At 36.9% G+C, this 24,791-nt stretch overlaps 1 long non-coding RNA gene across 12 annotated transcripts in view; it reads right to left on the reverse strand.

The window, feature by feature from the left end:
- Window positions 1-24,791, reverse strand: part of LOC105607625 (uncharacterized) — a 151,307-nt gene that overhangs the window by 87,986 nt on the left and 38,530 nt on the right. For all 12 annotated transcript variants that reach the window (XR_003589483.3, XR_006060033.2, XR_009600928.1 and 9 more), the window contains one exon: window positions 23,495-23,634. This is a non-coding gene — a long non-coding RNA (uncharacterized LOC105607625). The remainder of the gene's footprint in view (window positions 1-23,494; window positions 23,635-24,791) is intronic.

Raw genomic sequence — 24,791 nt, forward strand, 5'->3', positions numbered from 1 at the left:
AAAAGGGAATGGCTACCCACTCCAGTATTCTTGCCTGGAGAATTCCATGAACAGAGGAGCCTGGCAGGCTACAGTCCATAGGGTTGCAAAGAGTCAGACATGACTGAGTAACTAACACATATATATATATAAGGAGGGAAAGAAAGTTAAAATTTTTAGTTTTAGTTGTTTACTTTTATATCTTTTAAGTTGGAAATAATTTGGTTAGTCTCCACTCTGTTAGTTTCCATATTCTCCTTTTTCTGAAGAAAGAATGCCAGATCTACCTGGAAAAGCTGTCAATCCAGTGTCATTTTCACATATTTAACATACTCAATTAACCAACGAAAAATGCCTAGACAAGTAGACTAACCATTGAAATTTTAATAAGATCAAACAAAAAATACTGTGTTAATATTCTCCTTTTTCATTCAACAGAAGAAACATATAGGTTCTGCTGAGTGCAGAATAACTTGATCTAAATTATAAAATATTTAATCAAGGACCAGATTCTCAATCTTAATTTCAAGAATGTTTTTAAGAGTAATGCAGCCTGTTCTTAAGTGAATTTGCACCAGATGTGATTGACACTCCAATGAACCCAAATAAGTTCTCATCATCCATTAAAACAAAGGAAATTGTTTACATGAACAAAATTAAATGACAGTCAAAGCTGAAACATCCAAACAACAAAGTATTCCCTTCCCATGATAAAATAAAGCTTCTACATATTCCTACTCTAAAAAAAAAAATATGACTTTTATATTTCTTTTAATCAAAATAAAAATTTAAATTGCAAAATAAACATCTGGAAATGCTTATTTTCACAATACTTCATCAATAAACACAGGAGGTGATAATACTTATAAATATTATATATTTTGAATTCTCTAAATAACAGAGAGGAATGATTCAATTATATGAATTTGCAATATTCTACATTTTGCTTACTTGTGAATTTAAAGAATGAAGATATAACTACTTCCACCTCTTAAAAATACAGCCATTAATAAGAAATGAACAGCTTGAAAGGTAATTCTTATTTTTGGCTAGCAGAATTCAAAACAGAATACAAATTAAGAAGAAAATTACATGTACGAACGTATGTAGTAACGTATGTGTATGTACATCACGTGTAGTCTTCTTCAACATATGCTGGCTAGCCTGAATTAATGGTGCTAAGGATGATGAAGGAAAGTTATGACCAACCCATACAGCATATTAAAAAGCAGAGGTTTGCCTACAAAGGTCCGTCTAGTCAAGGCTATGGTTTTCCAGTGGTCATGTATGGATGTGAGTTGGACCGTAAAGAAAGCTGAGCGCCGAAGAATTGATGCTTTTGCACTGTGGTGTTGGAAGACTCTTGAGAGTCCCTTGGACTGCAAGGAGATCCAACCAGTCCATCCTAAAGGAGACCAGTCCTCAGTGTTCATTGGAAGGACTGATGCTGAAGCTGAAACTCCAATACTTTGGCCACCTGATCCAAAGAGTTGACTCATTGGAAAAGATCCTGATGCTGGGAGGGATTGGGGGCAGGAGGAGAAGGGGACGACAGAGAATGAGATGGCTGGATGGCATCACTGACTCGATGCACACGAATCTGGGTGAACTTCAGGAGTTGGTGATGGACAGGGAGGCCTGGCATGCTGCGATTCATGGGGTCGCAAAGAGTCGGACACAACTGAGCGACTGAACTGAAGGATGATTTATATCTCACATAGAGCAAATAACAGTCGGAAAAACTGCTGTTATTAGTGCTGGAGAAATAAGGAAATAAAGTTTTCCTGAAGTAGTCCCATATTAAAGGTATAAGACCACCAAAGTTACTGGTAATTGATACTGAAAGGGGACAAATCCCTATACATAGGACTTGAAGAAAGATAAAGACATCAAAGAGGTTAAAACTGATCAGGACTTACCACTGACTCAGTAACACTTAGATAACAGAAACAGTGAAAAATTTGGCAGTTATCTTGAGACAGAATTGTACCAAAAAATTTTTATTCGTCATTTTCTCCTTAATAGTCTATTTATTTCAAAGTATCTACAATTCTCCACTTCTCTTTTCTGGGGGAGTAAAAGCCAAAGTGGTCATAGGTGAATTTGTTAATTACATGATGCCTCATTTTCAATAACAGAAATTAATTCATATTATGGAGACACTGAGGAACCAGGAATCCTAGCTCTGAACCTAGAACTAATATTATACTATAACAAAAACCTCACTTTTATTCATGTAGATCTGTTAGTATAAAATATAAACAATAAATTGCTATGTTGCAGAAAAAGGGGTAAAGTTATTTTGTACAAACAGTCACAATTTTCATACTTATAAAAAACAGTAGGTAACTCTGTAATAAGTTTATAGTTCACAAGATTCTTTTTTGAAAAAATGACTTACTATATTCTTACATCAGCCTTATATTCATTTTACAAATTAAAAATTGTGATTCAAATATGTTAAATTATTTGCCCAAAAATAAGTCATAGAATTCATAACTGACAGTCTGAAATTCAAATTCCAATATCTGGAATAGCTATATATTTTTAACAGGGTTATCAACTATAGCCACTATGTTTATATTAGATCTTAGGCATTACATATTTCACAGGTGAAATCTTGTGGCCTTTTATCAACCTCTCCATATTTCCCTCACCTTCCAGTTCCTGGTAACCACTTTTCTACTTTTTGTTTCTATAAATTTGAAGTTTGTTTGTTTGTTTTACTTCACGTGTAAGTGATATTATAAAGTACTTATCTTTGTCTGGCTTATTTCATTTAGCAGAATGCCTTTAAGGTCCACTTTTCACAAAGGGCAAGATTTCCTTCTTCTCGTAGCTGAATAACATTCCATGTGGGTGAGTCCCACTGATGGACACTGAGAAACAAAAACTGCTGACACTCTGAGCTCCTCTGGAGAGGAGCTGACCTGGCTAGAGCTGGAAGCAGGATGGAACACCAGTTATGTGGCATACAGATGATGTCCAGAACCTTTAAATTTTCTATTAAAACTTATTTCTGAATTCTAGTCTAAATGACAACACAGGAGACTCCTGAACTCACCTTCTCCCACAAGCATACCAAAGTCAGTTATACCCAAAGTAATCCCCTCTGAAAAAATCCAGTAACTAGCTGAGTGCCACTCATATCAGGTAAACAAGAAAATATCCACATTAAAACAGGTATCAGCACATCCTCAAACACTGGGAAGCACTAAGAACAAATAAAGTAGGTTGGATGATCACAAAGGTTTGAGCAACAACCAAGAACTTGGGCCAGCAGAACAGTAAGGTTTATCTTCCTATATGAGGCCACTCCATCACTGGACGGTGTCTATTCTACCTAAGACCAGAATCAACATACAGAGCAAAAAATTCTGAGGAACCAGCAATATGTTCCAAACTAAATAAGAAGATAAAACTCCAGAGAGGTATTAATGAAACAGAGATAACTGATTACCTAATAGAGTTCAAAATAATGATCACACAGATGTTCACCAAGGCCAGGAGGACAGTGCATGAACTGCGTATTTCAACAAAGAGTTAACACAAGAATATACCAAATAGAAATCACGGAGCTGAAAAATACAATAACTGAACTGAAAATTTCAATACAGGGGTACAACAGCAGACTAGATGAAATGGAAGAAAGGATCAGTGAACTTGAAAATAGGGCAGTAGGATGCATCCAATCAGAGGAGCAAAAGAAAAAATAATGAAAAAGAGTGATGACAGCTTAAAGGACTTATAGGGCACGATCAAGCAGACCAAATAATCAGCCGAAGTTTATACCTCAAGGAACTAAAAAAGAAGAACTAAGTTAACAGTTAGTAGAAGGAAGGAAATAACAAAGATCAGAGCAGAAATGAATGAAACAGAGACTAAAAAGACAACAGAAAAGATAAGTGAACATTTCTCCAAAGAAGACATACAGATGGCCAAGAGGCACATGAAAAGATGCTTAACATCACTTAGACCAATTTATATTCCCCCCAGTAGTGTGGAAGTGTTTCCTTTTCTCCACACCCTCTCCAGCACTCACCTGTAGACTTTTTGATGACAGCTGTTCTCATTGGTATTAGGTGATACCTTACTGTGGTTCTGATTTACATTTCTCTAATAGTGATGTTGAGCATCTTTTCATGTGCCTCTTGGCCATCTGTAAATTGGTCTAGACACTATGAAAAACAATATGGAGTTTTCTTAAAAAACAAAACAGAGCTACCATATAGTCCAGCAATTATCCCACTCCTGGGTATATAAACAGAAAAGATTAAATTTCTAATTCAAAAAGATACCTGCATCCCAGTATTCACAGAGATGCTATTTATAACAGCCAAGACATGGAAACAACGCAGGTACCCATCAATAGATGATTGGCTTAATAAAATATGGCATAAATGTGCAATGGAATATTAGCCACAAAAAAGAATGAAATATTAGAGAAAGACAAATATAGTATCCCTTACATGTAGAATCTTAAAAAAAATGATACAAATAAATCTATATACAAAATAGACTCAGAGACACAGAAAACAAACTTACGGTTGCCAATGGGGAAGGGTGAGGGGAAAGGATAAATTGGGAGCATGGGGTTAACAGATACAAACTACTGGATAAGCAACAAGGACTTACTGTACAGCACAAGGAACTATCTTCAGTATCTTGTAAAAACCTATAATGGAAAACAATGTGAAAATGCACAGCTGCTAAGTCACTTCAGTCCAACTCTTTGCGACCCCATGGACTATAACCCACCAGGCTCCTCTGTCCATGGGATTCTCCAGGCAAGAAATACTGGAGTGGGTTGCCATATCCTTCTCCAATGTGAAAATAAATAAATACATATCTGTATAACTGAATCACTTTCTGTACATCTGAAGCTAATACAACATCAACTACACTTCAATAAAGTAAATCAACTATACTTCAATAAAAAAAGGAAACATCAGTGAAACTAAGAGCTGGTTTTTTTGAAAAGATAAGCAAAATAGATAACCCTTTAGCTAAAATTTATCAAGAAAAAAGAAAGAGGAGTCAAACAAATAAAATAATAGGTGAAAGAGGAAATATTACAACTGATATCAAATACAAAGGATCATAAGAGACTTCTGTATAGAATTCTCTAGCAAAAAATTAGTCCACCTAGATGAATAGAAACATACAACCTACCAAGACTGAATCACAACTGAAAATCTGAACAAACAATAAATCAGTAATCAAAGCCTCCAAAAAAAAAAAAAAGTCTAGGACTGAACAGCTTCACTGTGAATCCTACCAAACATTTAAGGAATTCATACCAATCCTTCTCAAGCTCTTCGAAAAGACAGAAGAGGAATGAACAATTCCAAACTCATTGTATGAAGCCATCTCTACCATGTAACTGAAACCAGACAAGGACATTACAAGAAAAGAAAATTACAGGCCAATATTCCTGATGAACACAGTTGTAAAAATCCTCAACAAAATACTGGCAAACCAAGTCCAACAAAACATTAAAAGGACCATAAACCATGACTCAATGGGATTTATGCCAGGGATGCAAGAATGGTTCAATGTCTGCAAATCAATCAATATGATATACAATATTAACAAAATGAAGGATAAAAATCATATTATCATCTCAATAGATACAGAAAAAGCATCTGAAAAATTTAACATCAATTAAAGATAAAATTCTCACAAACTAGGTATTAACTGTGCATATCTCAAGCTAATAAAGGCCATCCATGACAAGCCAAAGCTAACATCATACTCAGTGACAAAAAAATTGAAAGCTTTTCTCTAAGTCCAGGAACAAGACAGGAATGCCCACTTTCATCACTTTTATTCAACACAGTACAGGAAGTCCTACCCAGAGCTATCTGGCAATAATTAGAACAAAAAAAGACATTCAAATGGGAAAGAAGAATTAAAACTGTCTCTGTTTGTAGATGACATATTACATACAGAAAATCCTCAAGACACTACACACAAACTAATCAATAAATTCAGTAATGTTGCAGGATACAAAAATTAATATAAAAATAAACTGTATTTCTGTACATTTTTTATATCAGAAAGAGAAATTAAGAAAATAATCCCAATTGTAATTGCATCAAAAGACTAAAATACCTAAGAATAAACTGAACCAAGAATGTGAAAGATTTATACACTGAAAACTATGAGACACTGATGAAAGAAACTGAAGAAGACATAAAAAAATGGAAAGAATCTCAGTGTTCATGGCTTGGAAAATTAATATTCTTAAAATGTCAACACTACTCAAAGAAATCTACAGATTCAATGCAGTCACTATGAAAATAACAATGGTATTTTTCACAAAAACAGAAAAAACAACTAAAATACATACGGAACCACAAAAGACTTCAAGTAACCAAAGCAATCTTGAGGGAAAAAAAAGGACAAGGCTGAAGAATCTACATTTCCTGGTTTCTAACAATATATCTATAGTAATCAAAACAGTATGGTTTGGGCATTAAGTACATGCAAAGAATGAAACTGGACCCCTGTCTTCTACCATACACAAAATCAACTCAAAATGGATTAAAGATTTGAACAAAGACCTGAAACTGCAAAAGTCCTAGAAGAAAACACAGAAGGTAAGCTCACTGACACGCCGAAGAATTGATGCTTTCAAACTGTGGTATTGGAGAAGACTCTTGAGAATCCCTTGGACTGCAAGAAGATCCAACGAGTACATCCTAAAGGAAATCAGTTCTGAATATTCCCTTGAAGGACTGATGTTGAAGCTGAAACTCCAATACTTTGGCCACCTGATGCAAAGAGCTGACTCATTTGAAAAGACCCTGATGCTGGGAAAGATTGAAGGCGGGAGGAGAAGGAGACGACAGAGGATGAGATGGTTAGACGGCATCACCAATTCGATGGACACGAGTTTGGGTAAACTCCAAGAGTTGGTGATGGACGGAGAAGCCTGGCGTGCTGCAGTCCATGGGGTCACAAAGAGTCAGACACACTGAGCAACTGAACTGACTAAAGCCCATTGACATCAGGTCTTGGTAATGAATTTCTGGATTGGATACTGAGAGTCAATTCCTAGGCAGGTTGATGAGAAGTGCGGGGTCTGTGAGGAGGTAAAAGATGTCTGGGGCTCTCAAGGAGGAGACAGAGTCTAGAATTCTCAAAGAGGAGGAAAGGACAAACTTTCATTTCTACATTCTTTAGTAAAGGTTATATATAACAATGTATCCTGCTTGAGGACAGTTTCTCCTTCTTAACCTTCTGACTAATCCTGTTATCTTAGAATGTATATTATGAGAATGGGTCTAAGGAAGATCTTTCTATTGTTAGTTCTAACCCTGTTATCTTAAAATGTAAATTGTGGGAGTGGGTCTATTAAGATCTTTACAACCTTGAGACATTCTTTTGATTTATTCAAGCTGGTTTTAGAAAAGGCAGAGGAACCAGAGATCAAATTGCCAACATCCGCTGGATCATCGAAAAAGCAAGAGAGTTCCAGAAAAACATCTATTTCTGCTTTATTGACTATGCCAAAGCCTTTGACTGTGTGGATCACAATAAACTGTGGAAAATTCTGAGAGAGATGGGAATACCTGACCACCTGACCTGCCTCTTGAGAAATCTGTACGCAGGTCAGGAAGCAATAGTCAGAACTGGACATGGAACAACAGACTGGTTCCAAATAGGAAAAGGAGTACGTCAAGGCTGTATATTGTCACCCTGCTTATTTAACTTACATGCAGAGTACATCATGAGAAACGCTGGACTGGAAGAAACACAAGCTGGAATCAAGATTGCCGGGAAAAATACCAATAACCTCAGATATGCACATGACACCACCCTTATGGCAGAAAGTGAAGAGGAACTAAAAGCCTCTCGATGAAAGTGAAAGAGGAGAGTGAAAAAGTTGGCTTAAAACTCAACATTCAGAAAATGAAGATCATGGCATCCGGTCTCATCACTTCATGGGAAATAGATGGGGAAACAGTGGAAACAGTGTCAGACTTTATTTTTCTAGGCTCCAAAATCACTAAAGATGGTTGGAAGAAAAGTTATGACCAACCTAGATAGTATATTCAAAAGCAGAGACATTACTTTGCTGACTAAGGTCTGTCTAGTCAAGGCTATGGTTTTTCCTGTGGTCATGTATGGATGTGAGAGTTGGACTGTGAAGAAGGCTGAGCACCGAAGAACTGATGCTTTTGAACTGTGGTGTTGGAGAAGACTCTTGAGAGTCCCTTGGACTGCAAGGAGATCCAACCAGTCCATTCTGAAGGAGATTAGCCCTGGGATTTCTTTGGAAGCAATGATGCTGAAGCTGAAACTCCAGTACTTTGGCCACCTCATGTGAAGAGTTGACTCATTGGAAAAGACTTTGATGCTGGGAGGGATTGGGGGCAGGAGGAGAAGGGGACGACAGAGAATGAGACGGCTGGATGGCATCACTGACTTGATGGACCTGAGTCTGAGTGAACTCCGGGAGTTGGTGATGGACGGGGAGGCCTGGCGTGCTGCAATTCATGGGGTCACAAAGAGTCGGACACGACTGAGCAACTGAACTGAACTGAATAACCAATTTAAAAAGCATACAATTCCCTTGCTAAGACTAGCCAGGGGGCACTCTCTGTCCCTCTTCTGATTTCTATGTCAGAAACTTTCTCTGTCCCTTTTTCACTTTAATAAAACTCTGCTACACCAAAGCTCTTGAGTGATCAGGCCTGGTCCCTGGTCCTGAAGCTAAATCTTCTCCTTCGGAGATCACAAATCTGACACGGTTCACTATAAGCTATCAATATAAGAGCAAAGGCAAGAAAAGCAAAAATAAACAATTGAGGGTATTTTCCTGGTGGTCCAGTTGTTAAGACCCCATGTTTCCATTGCAGGGCACGTAGGTCTGATCGCTGGTTCAGTTCAGTTCAGTTACTCAGTTGTGTCCGACTCTTTGCAACCCCATGACTACTGGTAGGGGGAAATAAAATCCTGGCTGCCACATGGTGCGGCAAAACTTTTTTTTAAAGGATTATATAAAACTCAAAAGCTTCTGCTCAGCAAAGGAAACTATGAACAAAATGAAGAGGAAACCAATGAAAAGAAAAAAAAACAGTTGCAAATCATACATATCATAAAGAGTTAATATCCAAAATATATAAACAATCCATACAGCTCAATAGCCAAAAAATCTGATTTATAAGTGGGCACAGGAACTGAACAGACATTTTTACAAAAACATACCAACAGCCAAAAGGTACATGAAAAGGCACTCAACATCTCTAATCATCAGGAAAATGCAAATTAAAACCACAGGACACCACCTCACACCTATTTAGAACAGCTATCATCAAAAAGAAAGGTAATGCCAAAGAATGTTCAAACTACTGCACAACTGCACTCATCTCACTAGCAAAGTAATGCTTAAAATTCTTCAAGCCAGGCTTCAACAGTACGTGAACTATAAACTTTCAGATGTTCAAGCTGGATTTAGAAAAGGCAGAAGAACGAGAGATCAAATTGCCAACATCCATTGGATCATCAAAAAAGCAAGAAAGTTCCAGAAAAACATCTACTTCTACTTTATTGACTACGCCAAAGCCTTTGACTCTGTGTATCACAACAAACTACGGAAAATTCTTACAGAGTTGGGAATACCAGACCACCTGACCCACCTCCTGAGAAATCTGTATGCAAGTCAAGAAGCAACAGTTAGAACTGGACATGGAACAACAGACTGGTTCCAAACTGGGAAAGGAGTATGTCAAGGCTGTATATTGTCACCTTGCTTATTTAACTTATATGCAGAGTACATTATGCAAAATGCCAGGCTGGATGAAGCACAAGCTGGAATCAAGATTGCCAGGAGAAATATCAATAATCTCAGGTATGTAGATGACACTACCCTTACGGCAGAAAGTGAAGAACTAAAGAGTCTCTTGATGAAAGTGAAAGAAGACAGTGAAAGAGTTGGCTTAAAACTCAACATTCAGAAAACGAAGATCATGACATCAGGTCCCATGCTGCTACTGCTGCTGCTGCTGCTGCTGCTGCTAAGTCGCTTCAGTTGTGTCCGACTCTGTGCGACCCCACAGATGGCAGCCCACCAGGCTCCCCTGTCCCTGGGATTCTCCAGGCAAGAACACTGGAGTACGTTGCCATTTTCTTCTCCAATGCGTGAAAGTGAAAAGTGAAAGGGAAGTCGCTCAGTTGTGTCCAACTGTTAGCGACCCCATGGACTGCAGCCTACCAGGCTCCGCTGTCCATGGGATTTTCCAGGCAAGAGTACTGGAGTGGGGTGCTATCGCCTTCTCCACAGGTCTCATGACTTCATGGCAAATAGAAGGAGAAATAACGGAAACAGTGAAAGACTTTATTTTCTTGGACTCCAAAATTACTGCAGATGGTGACTGCAACCATGAAATTAAAAGCAGCTTGCTCCTTGGAAGAAAAGCCATGACCAACCTAGACAGCATATTAAAAAGCAGAGACATTACTTTGCCAACAAAGGTCTCGTATAGTCAAGGCTATGGTTTTTCTAGTAGTCATGTATAGATGTGAAAGTTGGACTATAATGGAAGCTGAGCACCAAAGAATTGATGCTTTTGAACTGTGGTGTTGGAGAAGACTCTTGAGAGTCCCTTGGACTGCAAGGAGATCCAACCAGTACATCCTAAAGGAAATCAGTCCTGAATATTCATTGGAAGGACTGATGCTGAAGCTGAAACTCCAATACTTTGGCCACCTGATGCGAAGAACTGACTCATTTGAAAAGACCCTGATGCTGGGAAAGATAGAAGGTGGGAGAAAAAGATGACAGAGGATGAGATGGTTGGATGGCATCACCGACTCAATGAACATGAGTTTGAGTAAACTCCGGGAGCTGGTGATGGACAGGGAGGCCTGGCATGCTGCAGTCCATGGCGTCGCAAAGAATTGGACACAACTGAGTGACTGAACTGAACTGCACTGATCATAAAAAAGACAAGAGTTGGCGAGGATGTAGAGAAAGGGGAACCCTGTGCACTATTCGTGGAAACGTAAATTGGTGCAACCACTATGGAAGAGAGTATAAAAGTCCCTCAAAAAACTTTCAAGTAGAACTACCATATGGTCCAGTAATCTCACTTCTGGAAATATATCCAGAGGAAATTAAAACAAAGATATTGAAGAAATATCAGCACTCTGTGTTCTTTGCAGCATTATTTATAATAATCAAGAAATGTAAGAAATCTAATATTTGTATTTTTAATTAGAATCAAAGTCCTTCCTGATTTGGAGGTTTTCAAGTGGTCATTTCATTCATGACTCTTATTAGAGAGTTCTGTGCCAGAAATATGAATCTCTGGTTCCACTAGAGATCACCTAGCCTTCTCCTTTAGGCCCTAGAGAAGTCCACTCGCTGGCCTTACCAGCCTAGTCTTTCCCTCTCATCAGAGGTAGCAGCAGCAGGACCAACACTATTAGCTCCAACAGTAGTAGAAGGGTCAAAGCGAAGCAGGCAAACAAGGGAATACAATGGTAATTGCCTTTTTTAAATGGATTCACAGCATCTTTCGCACTTCAAGGTCTTGATTCACTTTCTCCTTAACATTTTATTCACTGAGAAAAATGACAGAAATAACAAATTTAGCAAGTCAGTTCCTCAATTCTACAAACATCTGGTAAGATGCAACTTAGTTTGGAGTTGGGGAAAACCTTAAAGATCAAATTCTAGACTCCATGACAAAATTGATTCAGGTAGACTTAGTGACTTGTCCAAGATTACTTTTCTGAAATTAATATTTTTAAAAGAGTAAATACACATTTTTAAAGTTTTTTTTTTTTGACAACCTTTACATGGAAAAAGAAGTAAAGATCTGTTTAAATTTTCAAAAATAAGTTCTTTTAAAAGTTGTAATTTTCTAATTTTTCCAACACAGTCTGGTTGGAAGTCATTTGTCCTCTTATTTAATAAAAAACAGAAAATTGTTTATCAACATATATAATACCTTATAGTGCAGCATGTTCCTGATATTAAGGAATTCAAGGTAAAGAAAAAGGCAAATGACTTACAGAACTTCAGAGAAATTTTTTTTCCCGAAGAGAGTAAAAACAAGACCACCTGTGAGTTAAGATATTCTCAGAAAAATTCTGTCTAAGAGATAAATGTGTTTGTTTGACTGCAATACAAGGAGAAAAAAGAAACTGGACTTATGAAGCACACTGGAAAGTCCCATCATTCCCAAGCCTATCCTCATCAGTACAATAAAATATTGAAAGCCAAGGTATCCCTGGTTAGGATCCAAACTGTGTGCTTTGGTTTCTCCTAGGAGTTACATTAAGTTTCCCAATGAAAGATTTTTATTTTTCCCTTTATCTGGGTTATTTCTTTGTAGCTGCTACCATCCCACAGAAGAGTGGTTTTACAGTTCAAATGACCTGTGGCTCGCACTTTGTCTTTGGGAATAGTTCTTCTGCCATTTTTTCATTGTCCCTTGCCCTACCTTTTTCTACCTTAAGAACATCCAGTCCCCACATCTTCATTAACAACATATTTCAAATCCAAGTAAGAACGAATACCAAAATTGACCAAGATAAAAATTGTAAATCTATAGTAGTGTGCAAACAGAAGGAAACGAATAATGTAGACAAATATGATAGCCAAGAAGCTGAAGAAAGCTCTTAAAGCCAAGATTTAATGTCAGAGAAGGTAAATCTAACATTCACTTTGTTTTTTCTGTTCCTGGAATGAATTCCTACTCTGAGCAAGAATAACAACAGCAATAAATCTAAAGGGAAACAAACACTGAGGAAACCTAATTATACCTTTTTCTTCATAATACACAGCAAATCTTAACACTCAGTAGCATAACATATAATAGTAGGAGAGCTCATTAGTTAAAATATCTCACTAGACTGTTTAAAGACTGCCTCTGGTGGCTTAGGTGGAACAGATATTTATTGCCTCTTTAAAAAAGCCTACAATTGCCCCAAGTTTTTCTGCCAATACTTTTAATCTTATTTGTTATTTCTATATACTTCTCTTTTTTCAAAAATGTTATTTGGCAATTCATTTTCCAAGAATTTATTATAATAAATTCAGTTTGTGGACCTCTGTCCCCAAGAAAAAAAGTCACTCTAGATTTACTTTTAAAACATGAATTTACTTGGTTGCCTCACTTATATACTTACTTTTTAAAAATTCCTTGCATTTTTATAAATTTCACAAGGCAAGATTCAGATAGAAGGAGAGAGTGAAAGAGAGAGAATTTTGTAATAGAATCCTACCTGAGCCAGTTCTCAGTAGTCTTTTGGCAAAAGGCCTGTGTGTGAACTACTTCCAAGACCTCAGTCTGAAAGGCAGCCAAAGAGTCCATAAAAGAACAGGCCCAAAATGACTTACTACCTTTAACCTCTGACCTTTTACCCAGTTGCCTCATACTTTGTGAACCTGAAATCTTGTGAGAGAATGCTTAGCCATGCTGTATACAAACAGCCTATTTATTCCACAGAAACAGCTTGGCAGGACATATCCAGGTCACTTGACCTTAGGTTGTCACAGAAACCATGAGACTTGGGTTCTTTTTGCAATTAAGCCAAAACTGCAACATTCTGACTGATGAAATGAGTGTAGAACTCTACAGCAATCCTCAAACATTTAATTCACCTGTATATTATATACTTCACCAAAGTATTAACACACAAAATGTGAAAGCAGTCACAAATGAACTATAAGGAGAATCAGCCATGCCTTCAGCAGAGAACAGAAAAAGCATAAATTTTTAACCTAAATGTTACAAGTTGATCTCAAATATTATTCTGCCCTAGATCTTGCTCAACTTATCAGCACACAACAAAAATCACAGAATCTTTAAGTTATTCATATATTTTCAAAACTCTAACTGTGTGTGTGTTTTTGTATGTTTTAACTCTAGCCTCTGTTTTAGTCAGACTTTATATTAAGCATTTACCTGAAGAAATTACTTCATTAATTTCATTATCTCCAGCATGTTTTAACTAATTCTTCAAGGCTGCTTCTTTGATCATTTCAGTGATCCTTTTCAAATAGATTATATAATTAATTCCCCCAAATTATTAGTGAGTATAAATATAGCCAGATTTCCCTTTTTAAGTGAAAATTGATTTCAAGAATGAATAAAATAGTGAGTAATCACATTTCAAAGGGTCCTTTATTATTCAATGAATTTATTTTCAGGAGTTATTTTCTGAATTTCCTTACCATACCCAAAATACAAGAGAAGGAAATGACAATCCACTCCAGTACTCTTGCCTGGGAAATCCCAAGGACAGAGGAGCCCGGCAGGCTACAATCCATGGAGTCACAAGAGTTGGACATGACTGAGCAACTAAACACAGACACACATCCAAAATATAATTACATTTGCCAAAATATGCATACAACTTATCAGGGATACCAACATTTGAAATAAAGTTAATGAGTTTTCTTAACTGAAGAAAACTGCACCACTGTTTTCACATATGTATCTGCTGCTGCTGCTGCTAAGTCACTTCAGTCGTGTCCGACTCTGTGCAGCCCCATAGATGGCAGCCCACCAGGCTCCCCCGTCCCTGGGATTCTCCAGGCAAGATCACTGGAGTGGGTTGCCATTTCCTTCTCCAGTGCATGAAAGTGAAAAGTGAAAGTGACGTCGCTCAGTTGTGTCTGACTCTTAGCGACCCCATGGACTGCAGCCTACCAGGCTCCTCCGTCCATGGGATTTTCCAGGCAAGAGTATTGGAGTGGGGTGCCATTGCCTTCTCCACACATATGTACCTACTACTAAGGAAAAATTGAGTTAATTGCTTGGATATGTCACAACAGAATGGCCACTTGAAAACTGGTAAGGATGGTCATTACTTTAGGAAAAGAGTTTCTTTTTTAAAATCTAAGAATAATAATGACAATAGGTAACATGTATTAATGTGCCGAACACTGCTGGAAGGATTTTGACATGAATTAGATAATTTAGTCTTCACAACAACCCTATGAGATAGATATTATTATCACTCTCATTTTATAGATGAGGAAAGTGAGGCTAAGAGAGATCAGGCCACACTCCTAGCAAGAGGAAGATTTTGAATCTGAACTTAAAGCAATGTGACTTTACTGTCTCTAAAACCATGGTCTTTAGAAAATAACTTACCAAGTACACAAGTAAAATGACACATTATTACTTAGAATATTAAAAACTTAAATATCACTTTATACTTTATAAAATACCATCACAAATATTTCATTTAAGTCTTATAATAATCCTGTGAAGTAATAGCATTCCTATTTTGCAAATGAAGAAACTAAAGGTAAGAAAGCTAAACTGACTTTTCCAAAGTTACTTGGCTAATAAATAATGGAATAAGGATGCCAATCCTGGTCTTTTAATATTATGTCGTGTGTGTGTGTGTGTGTGTGTGTGTGTGTGTGTGTGTGTTAGCTGCTCAGTCGTGTCCAACTCTTTGCGACCCCATGGACCACAGCCCACCAGGCTCCTCCATCCGTGGAATTCTCCAGGCAAGAATGCTGGAGGGGAAATATTATGTCTTACATTTTTCCAACTATAATTACTCTCCTTATTCCACACTAAAATCTTTCCTAAGATATTATTCACTCAATGACAAGTAGAATGAAGACTTCCCAATAAGAATGACATTTTAAAACAAGAAAGTAAAGGTTTTCTCAATTTAACATTAAAAGAAAGCAGTATTATAATAAAACATATTAGTGAAAATAAATCTCATTTCCATATTTTAAAATCATGTAATTCTTAGTAGTGAGATTTTTCATTTTCCTTACTAAGTATTCATAAATACATTCTTAATCCAAATAATGAGGAAAAAGAGCTAAAAGGGCCCAAAGGTTACTCCCATGATCCTACCAAACAAAGAGGATCAATAGCGTACTAATAGCTGTACTAAGAGTTTGACTTAGAACCTCTACCAATCCTTCTCTCATGAACATTTTTAAGGGGATTCACCATCACCTGGATTATTAGCAAGGTTGCTGCTGCTGCTGCTTCTAAGTCGCTTCAGTCATGTCCAACTCTATGTGACCCCACAGACGGCAGCCCACCAGGCTCCCCCGTTCCTGGGATTCTCCAGGCAAGAACACTGGAGTGTGTTGCCATTTCCTCCTCCAGTGCATGAAAGTGAAAAGTGACAGTGAAGGTTACGCTAGGCATATTACACGGAAGATCATTTCCCAAGAGGTACTCTCCCAGCTCTTGGTTCTCGATTTGTCTAGAAGCCAACAACTGTTTCAGTAATCATAGATTTTAAAACAGATATCTCTAAGAGTCGGATGGTATGCAATTTTAGAAAGCAGTATCTTTTCCGAAAGACTGAATATGACATCTGCAGAGTAGGAAGTACAATAAGGAAAGTCAGCCCACATGCTACTAGAGTAAAGAGTGCTATGAGGCCATCCTTAGGCAGAGACCTATTAGAAATCGAATGAATAAGGCCTGAACTTTTCTCATCTGTGACTCTCCTTGGCCAAGTCTGCGGCATAGTTGCAGTCATTACCCCCTCCAAAAAAAGCAAAGAAAAATGTAAGAGGGAAAAGAGAAAGAAAAGAAAAAGAAAAGAATGTAAAAATAAATAAATGGAGAACTTTAAAATTTAAATTAAAAAATGTAAAATTTTTTTAAAATGAATGAATAAATATGAATAAGAAATAAAGATTTTTAAAGAAAATTAGGCTGATGACAAAGTATCTTAAGACCTTTATGGATTAATCAATGAAACACTCTTTTGCCAAGTCTATAATGTGCAATCTAAAAAGCTTCTCAAATATGCCTCATGACCATGAATGTACTCTGGGCTCCCAATTAACTTACTAAATTGCTATGTGATATATTTATATTTAAATCATCACTAGAATATTTCAAAAATATATATTATAGTTGTTAATAATTTTACATACAGGAAAGAATGGTATTTTGGGAGCTAGGGGGTAAATGTGCCAAGAAAAAAAAATGGGAAGTTATCTATGTTGAAAGCCCTCTTCCACCAAGGAAGAATATGCCTGATGAGTGTGTGTCATCTGTTTAAAAAGGAAAAAAGATAAGATCTTTCACAGACTTATAGATGTTTCTGGATTCCCTTTCTCTTTATTTCAAGGGCTGCAGCTCACTCCACAGATACTGATTACAAAGCCCATCATTCTTTGTAGCTCTGATGCTCTATCAAACAGGCTCAAGGGGTTGTCCTTATGGAATCCTATCTGATTGCTAAAATTCCTTTACTTCTGACATTTCAGCACTAAAATTAGCTTTGAAGACCTTAGTGTTTCCTCTATAATGCAAACAGACATTAGTTTTAACAGATTTATGATATGAAGTGACAACTAAAGAACATATCCTAGAAATGAGCATTGAGATAAAGAATTTTCCTTTCAAAATAATTTAAAACACACACATTCACAAGTGGACATTTTTTATCCACTTAAAAAACACAGTAAAATTTTTGTGACGTGACTGGAATTAAGAGATTCTAGAGGGAAAAACCTGGGAACATCAATAAAGGAAGATAAGTCACTGTTCCACTGTATACGAAGGTATATGAATGCTTTGATGACACATGATTGGCTGGTTTAATAAAAGAAAATGGGTTTCTCACTTTAACAATTTAGAAATAAATGCCTCAAAATGCCTTCCAATAATACCTCTCACTTCATTTGTTTTGCCTCAGGTTTCCCCAACTCTTCATAGGGGTTCAACAATGCTCCGACCCTCCACCTGCAGGCTCTGTCTTACCTTCTATCTTGGTTCATTTTCACTAAGGTAAAAAATTCTTAAACTGACAATACGTTACTAAAGAACCAAAGGATAGTAAAGAAATCAAGGAGGAAATTAAAAACATACCTAGAGACAAATGAATATGAAAACATGATCCAAAACCTACCGAAGCAGCAAAAGCAGTTGTAAGAGGAAAGTTTATAGCAATACAGTCTTACATCAGGAAACAAGCAAAAATATCTCAAATAAACAACCTAATCTTATATCTAAAGCAACTAGAAAAAGAATAACAAGCAAAACCCAAAGTTAGGGCTTCCCTGGTGGCTCAGAGGTAAAGAATCCACCTGCCGATGCAGGAGACATGGGTTCGATCCAGGGTCCAGGAAGATCCCACAGCCTTGGTGTAACTAAGCCTGCGCACCACAAATACCAAGACTGTACTCTAGAGCCCAGGAACCAAAACTATTGAGCCCATGCATGGCAACTACTGAAGCCTGCGTGCCCTAGAGCTCATGCTCCTCAAGAGAAGCCACTGCAATGAGAAGCCTGTGTACTACAAAGAAGAGCAGAGCCCACTCACCTGGACTACAGAGAAGCCCCTGCAACAACTAAGACCCAGCACAGCCAAAAATAAATAAATAAAAAAATTTTTTAAGTTAGTAGAAGGAAAGAAATCATAAAGATCAGAGCAAAAATAAATGAAACAGGAAGAAAACAACAGCAAAGAAACTAAAAGCTGGTTCTTCGAGAAAATAAACAGAATAGATAAACCTTTAGCCAGAGCCATCAAGAAAAAAAGGGAGCAGACTCAAATCTGTGAAATTAGAAATTAAAAATAAGAAGTTACAACAGACACCACAGAAATATAAAGAATCATAAGAGCCTACTACAAGCAACTATATGCCAATAACGGACAACCTAAAAGAAATGGACAAATCCTTAGAAAAGTACAACTTCCTAAGACTGAACCAAGAAGAAAATACAAATAGACCTATCACGAGTACTGAAATTGGAACTATGATTAAAATTTTTTCAACAAATAAAAGTCCAGGACCACATGGCTTCAAAGGCAAATTCTATTAAATGTTTAGAGTATAGTTAACATCTATCCTTCGGAAACTCTTCCCAAAAACTGCAGAGTAAGGAACACTCCCAGGCTTATTCTACAAGGCCACTATCACCCTAATACCAAAACCAGACAAAGATATCACAAAAAAGAAAATTATAGGCCAATATCATTGCTGAATACGACACAAAAATTCTCAACAAAATACTAGCAAACTGAATCCCAAACACATTAAAAGGATCATAGGCCATGATTAAGTGAGAGATATCCCAGGGATGCAAGGATTCTTTAGTACACATAAATTAACCAATGTGATACACCACATTAACAAATTGAAGATTAAAAATATATGATCATCTCAATACACTGAAAACCTTTTGACAAAATTCAACACCCATTTATGATAAAAATATCCTCCAGAAAGTGGGAATAGAGAGGACCTACCTCAACATAATAAAATCAATAAATGACAAAGTCACAGCAAACATCATGATCAATGGTGAAAAACTGAAAGCATTTCCTCTAGGCTCAGGAATAAAACAAGGATATCACTCTCACCATATTTATTCAACATAGTTTTGGACATTCTAGCCATAGCAACCAGAGGAGAGAAAGAAATAAAAGGAATACAAATTGGAAAAGAAGTAAAACTGTCACTGTTTACAGACATGATGCTATACACAGAAAATCCTAAAGATGCCTCCAGAAAACTACTAGAGCTCAGCAGTGAATCTGAGTTGCAAAATACAAAATTAATATACAGAAATTTATTGCATTCTTATACACTAACAACAAAAGATCAAAAAGATAAATTAAGGAAACAATCCCATTTGCCATCACAACAGAAAGAACAAAATACCTAGGAACAAACCTATCTGATGAGGCAAAAGACTTGTACTCAGAAAACTATAAAATACTGATGGAAGAAATCAAAGATTACACAAACAAATGAAAAGATACACCATGTTCTTGGATTAGAAGAGTCAACATAGTCAAAATCACTGTACTACCCAAACAAATCTACAGGTTCAATGCAATACCATCAAACTATCAATGGCATTTTTCACAGAATTAGAACAAAAAATTTACAATTTGTATGGAAACAGAAAAGCCCCCCAGTGGCAAAAGCAATCTTGAGAAAGAAAAACAGAGATGGAGGAATCGAGCTCCCTGACTTCAGGCTATACTACAAAGCTACAGTTATCAAAGCAGAATGATTCTGGCACAAAAACAGAAATATTGATCAACAGAACAGGATAGAAAGCCCAGAAATAAACCCATCCATCTATGGTCAACTAATCTATGACAAAGAAGGCAAGAACACACACTGGAGAAAAGATTGTCTCTTCAGTAGTGGTACTGGGAAAACTGGACAGCTACAGGTGAAACAACAAAAGTAGGACACACCCTAACGCAATACACACACAAAAAAAACTCAAAATGGATTAAAGACCTAAATTTAACACCAGATACTATAAAAGTCTTAGAGGAAAACAGAACACTCTCTGACATAAATCTAAGCAAGATCTTTTTTGATCCACCTCCTAAAGTAATGAAAATAAAAACAAAAATAAACAAATGGAACCTAACTAAACTTAAAAGCTTTTGCACAGCAAAGGAAACTATAAGCAAAGCAAAAAGACAACCCATAGAATGGGAATATTTCAAAATATTTCAAACAAAGTGATCAAGAAGGGATTAATCTCCAAAATATACAAACAGTTCATGCAGTCAATATTAAAAAAAAAAATTGACAACCCAATCAAAAAAAAAAATGGTCAGAAGTTCTAAATAGACATTTCTACCAAGAAGACATTCAGATGGCCAAAAAATACATGAAAAGATGTTCATCACTAATTACTGGGCTTCTCAGGTAGCTTACCTGCTAAAGAATCCACCTGTGATGCAAGAAACCCCAGTTCAATTTATGGGTTGGGAAAATCCCCTGGAGAAGGGATAGCCTATCCACACAAGTATTCTTGGGTATCCCTGGTGGCTCAGACAGTAAAGAATCTGCCTGCAATGCAGGAGACCTGGGTTTGATTACTGAATTGGGAAGATCCCCTGGAAGAGGGCATGGCAATCCACTTCTGTATTCTTGCCTGGAGAATCCCCATGAACAGAGGAGCCTGGTGGGCTACAGTCCATGGGGTTACAAAGAGTTTAAAAAAAAAAAATCAACAAGCCAATTAAAAAAAAATGGTCAGAAGTTCTAAACAGACATTTCTCCAAAGAAGACATAGACATGGGCAAGAAACACATGAAATATCACTAATTATGAGAAAAATGCAAATCAAAACCACAATAAGGTATCACTTCACATTGCTAGGAATGGCCATCATCAAAAAAATCTATGAACAGTAAATGCTGGAAAGGGTGTGGAGAAAAGGGAACCCTTCTCACTGATGGTGAGAATGCAAATTGGTTTAGACACTATGGAGAACAGTATGGAGGTTCCTTGAAAAACTAAAAATAGAACTACCTTATAATCCAGCAATCCCACTCCTGGGCATATATACAGAGAAAACCGTAATTCAAAAAGATACATGCATCCAAATATTCAGTTCAGCTTAGTCACTCAGTCATGTTTAACTCTTTGCGACCCATGGACTGCAGCACACCAGGCTTCCCTGTCCATCACCAACTCCCAGAGCTTGCTCAAACTCATGTCCATCGAGTCAGTGATGCCATCCAACCACTTCATCCTCTATTGCCCCCTTCTCCTCCTGCCTTCAGTCTTTCCCAGCATCAGGGTCTTTTCTAAAGAGTCAGTCATTCGCATCAGGTGGTCAAAGTATCAGAGCTTCAGCTTCAGCATCAGTCCTTCCAACGAATATTCAGGACTGATTTCCTTTAGGATTGAAGAGTCTTCTCCAACAACACAGTTCAAAAGCACCAATTCTTCTGTGCTCAGCTTTCTTTATACTCCAACTCTCACATCCATACATGACTACCAGAAAAACCATAGCCTTGACTAGATGGACCTTTGTTGATAAAGTAATATCTCTGCCTTTTAATATGCTGTCTAAGTTGGTCATAACTTTCCTTCCAAGGAGTAAGCGTCTTTTAATTTCATGGCTGAAATCACCATCTGCAGTGATTTTGGAGCCTAGAAAAATAATGTCAGCCACTGTTTCCACATCTATTTGCCATGAAGTGATGGGACCAGATGCCATGATCTTTGTTTTCTGAATGTTGAGCTTTAAGCCAACTTTTTCACTCTCCTCTTTCACTTTCATCAAGAGGCTCTTTAGTTCTTCTTCACTTTCTGCCATAAGGGTAGTGTCATCTGCATATCTGAGGTTATTGATATTTCTCCCGGCAATCTTGATTCCAGCTTGTGCTTCTTCCAGCCCAGCATTTCTCATGATGTACTCTGCATAGAAGTTAAATAAGCAGGGTGACAATATATAGCCTTGACATACTCCTTTTCCTATTTGGAACCAGTCTGTTGTTCCATGTCCAGTTCTAACTGTTGCTTCCTGACCTGCATACAGGTTTCTCAAGAGGCATTTCTCAATCAGACATTAGTGAAACAAATATTCATAACTGAAATTATGGCCATAAATGAGTGGTGATTATTTTCTTATGCTCCTCTGTCCATGGAATTCTCTGGGCAAGAATACTGGAGTGGTAGCTATTTCCTTCTTCAGGGCATCTTCTCGACCCAGGGTTCAAACCCAGGTCTCCCACACTGCAGGCAGATTCTTTCCTGTCTGAGCCATCAGGAAACCCTTATATTCTTATAATATGGGCTAAATATTTGTGTCTGCCCCACCAAAGTTCATATGCTTAAGTCCTAATCCCAATTTGATGGTATTTAGAGGTAGGACATTTGTGAGGTAATCAGGTCTTGAGCAGGGAGCTTTCATGAATGGAATTAGCACCCTTATATGAAGAGACATGAGAGAAAGAATCTTTCTTCCTCACCATGGGAAAATACAGCAAGAAGATGGCCATCTATAAAGCAGGAAGAGGGTCTTCATCAGACAGACTATGCCAGCTCCTTGATATGAGACTTCCCAGCCTTCAGAATTGTAGGAGATAACTGTTGTTTAAGCCACCCAGTTTATAGCATTTTGTTACAGTACTTTGAACTGACTTGAACACGTTGCAAAGAAACAACTAACTAGTTACAGAATCTGAGAAAACAAGATACAAGTATATGAAATTGTGGTATGCTTTCTTACAATGATACACGTGAGACTCTACATCAAGCAATGAAATTGAGGAAATGTTTGCCAGATCGTTTGAGAAAATCATAAATTTCTAAGTGATTAGGGTCAATATGACCAATTATTTCATTAACTATTATTAAGGCATTAGTCGTATATTCTTTTTCTTTTATTGGTATATAAATGCTACATCTTAAAATTGATGATATTTTATATTTAATTAAAAAGAGATAAGAGAGCAACAGAATTTTCCAGAACTGATGAAAAACATCAATCCATGTATGCTGCTGCTGCTAAGTCGTTTCAGCCGTGTCTGCTCTGCAGCCCCATAGACAGCAGCCCACCAGGCTCCTCTGTCCACAGGATTCTCTAGGCAAGAATACTGGAGTGGGTTGCCATTTCCTTCTCCCAATCCATGTATACAGGAAGCCAAAAGTTCCCAAGCAGTATAAATAAAAGGAAATCCACACTTAAAACACATTATCGTGAAACTGTTTAAAACCAAAAGGAAAGAGAAAGACCTTAAAAGCCATCAGGGCACAGTAGAGCGAGGGACAGAGGATTACCTTCAAAAGAAGCTCAGATACCAGGTTCATGGAGCGGAGAGTTCAATAATGTTCAGAATAGTAATTCTCCCCAGGTTGATTCATATATCAATTGCTACCAGATTTTCAGCAGTCTTTTAGCAGATATTGGCAAGATGATCCTAAAATGTGTTTAGAATTGCAAATTACATAAAATTACAAAATTTATATAGAATTCATATAGAACGCCAAAACAATTTTGAAAAAGACAAAGCTGGACAACATATGCTTCCCAATTTCAAAACTTGATATAAAGCTACTTCAGTAGTTGTGAACACAATGTAGTACTGGCACAAGGACAGACATGTAAATCACTAGAACAGAACTTATTTTCAATAAAGGTGCAAAGGAAATTCACTGAAGGAAAAGATACTCTTTTTAATTAACAGTACTAGGAAAGCTGTATATGCATATGCCAAAAGATAAAGTTACACCTTTATTTCACACTATACAAAATAAATCACAGATTTAAATGTTAGAGCCAAAACAAACTTTTAAAAGAAAACACAGGTGATTATCTTCAATACCTTCGGTTAAGCAAAAATTTCTTTAATATGACACCAAAAATATGGTGCATTCTTTAAAATCTGGTAAATTAAACCTCATCAAAATTCAAATCCTTTACACTTCAAAAGATACTATTATGAAAATTAAAAGATGAGCAACAGATTGGGAGAAAATATTTGGTAAACATATATATTATAAAGGATTTGTGTACAAAATATGCCAAGAACTCTTTGAATACAAGACAACCCAATCAAAAATTGGGTAAAATTTCTGACAAAACATTTCACCAAAGAAGATATATGGGTGGCTAATAAACACACAAAAAGGTATTCTGTGTTCGTTTAGGAAAATGTAAATTAAAATCACAATGAGAAGCAATTTCATATCCATTAGGATGACTGTAATAGCTTTTATTTTTTAAAGGATAATAACAAATGTTGGCAAGGATGTGGAAAAAAGGAGTCCTCATACTTTGCTGGTAGGAACACAAAATAATGCAACTACTTTGGAAAGTTCTGCAGTCTCATTAAGAGTTAAAAATAAATTTTCCAAATGACTGAACGATTTTACACCTAGGTATCTACCCAAGAGAAATGAAAATATGTATTTACAGAAAGACATACATGGATCCTCTTAGCAGCATTATTCATATTCATAGTCAAAAACTATAAAAAACTAAATGTGCATCAACTGATGAATGGGCAGACATGATGTAGTATATGCATACAGTGGAACACTACTCATCAATAAAAAGAACAAATTACTAACACAT

Source organism: Ovis aries, chromosome 5 (genome assembly GCF_016772045.2).
Source record: "Ovis aries strain OAR_USU_Benz2616 breed Rambouillet chromosome 5, ARS-UI_Ramb_v3.0, whole genome shotgun sequence".
NCBI classification, from domain to species: Eukaryota; Metazoa; Chordata; class Mammalia; order Artiodactyla; family Bovidae; genus Ovis; species Ovis aries.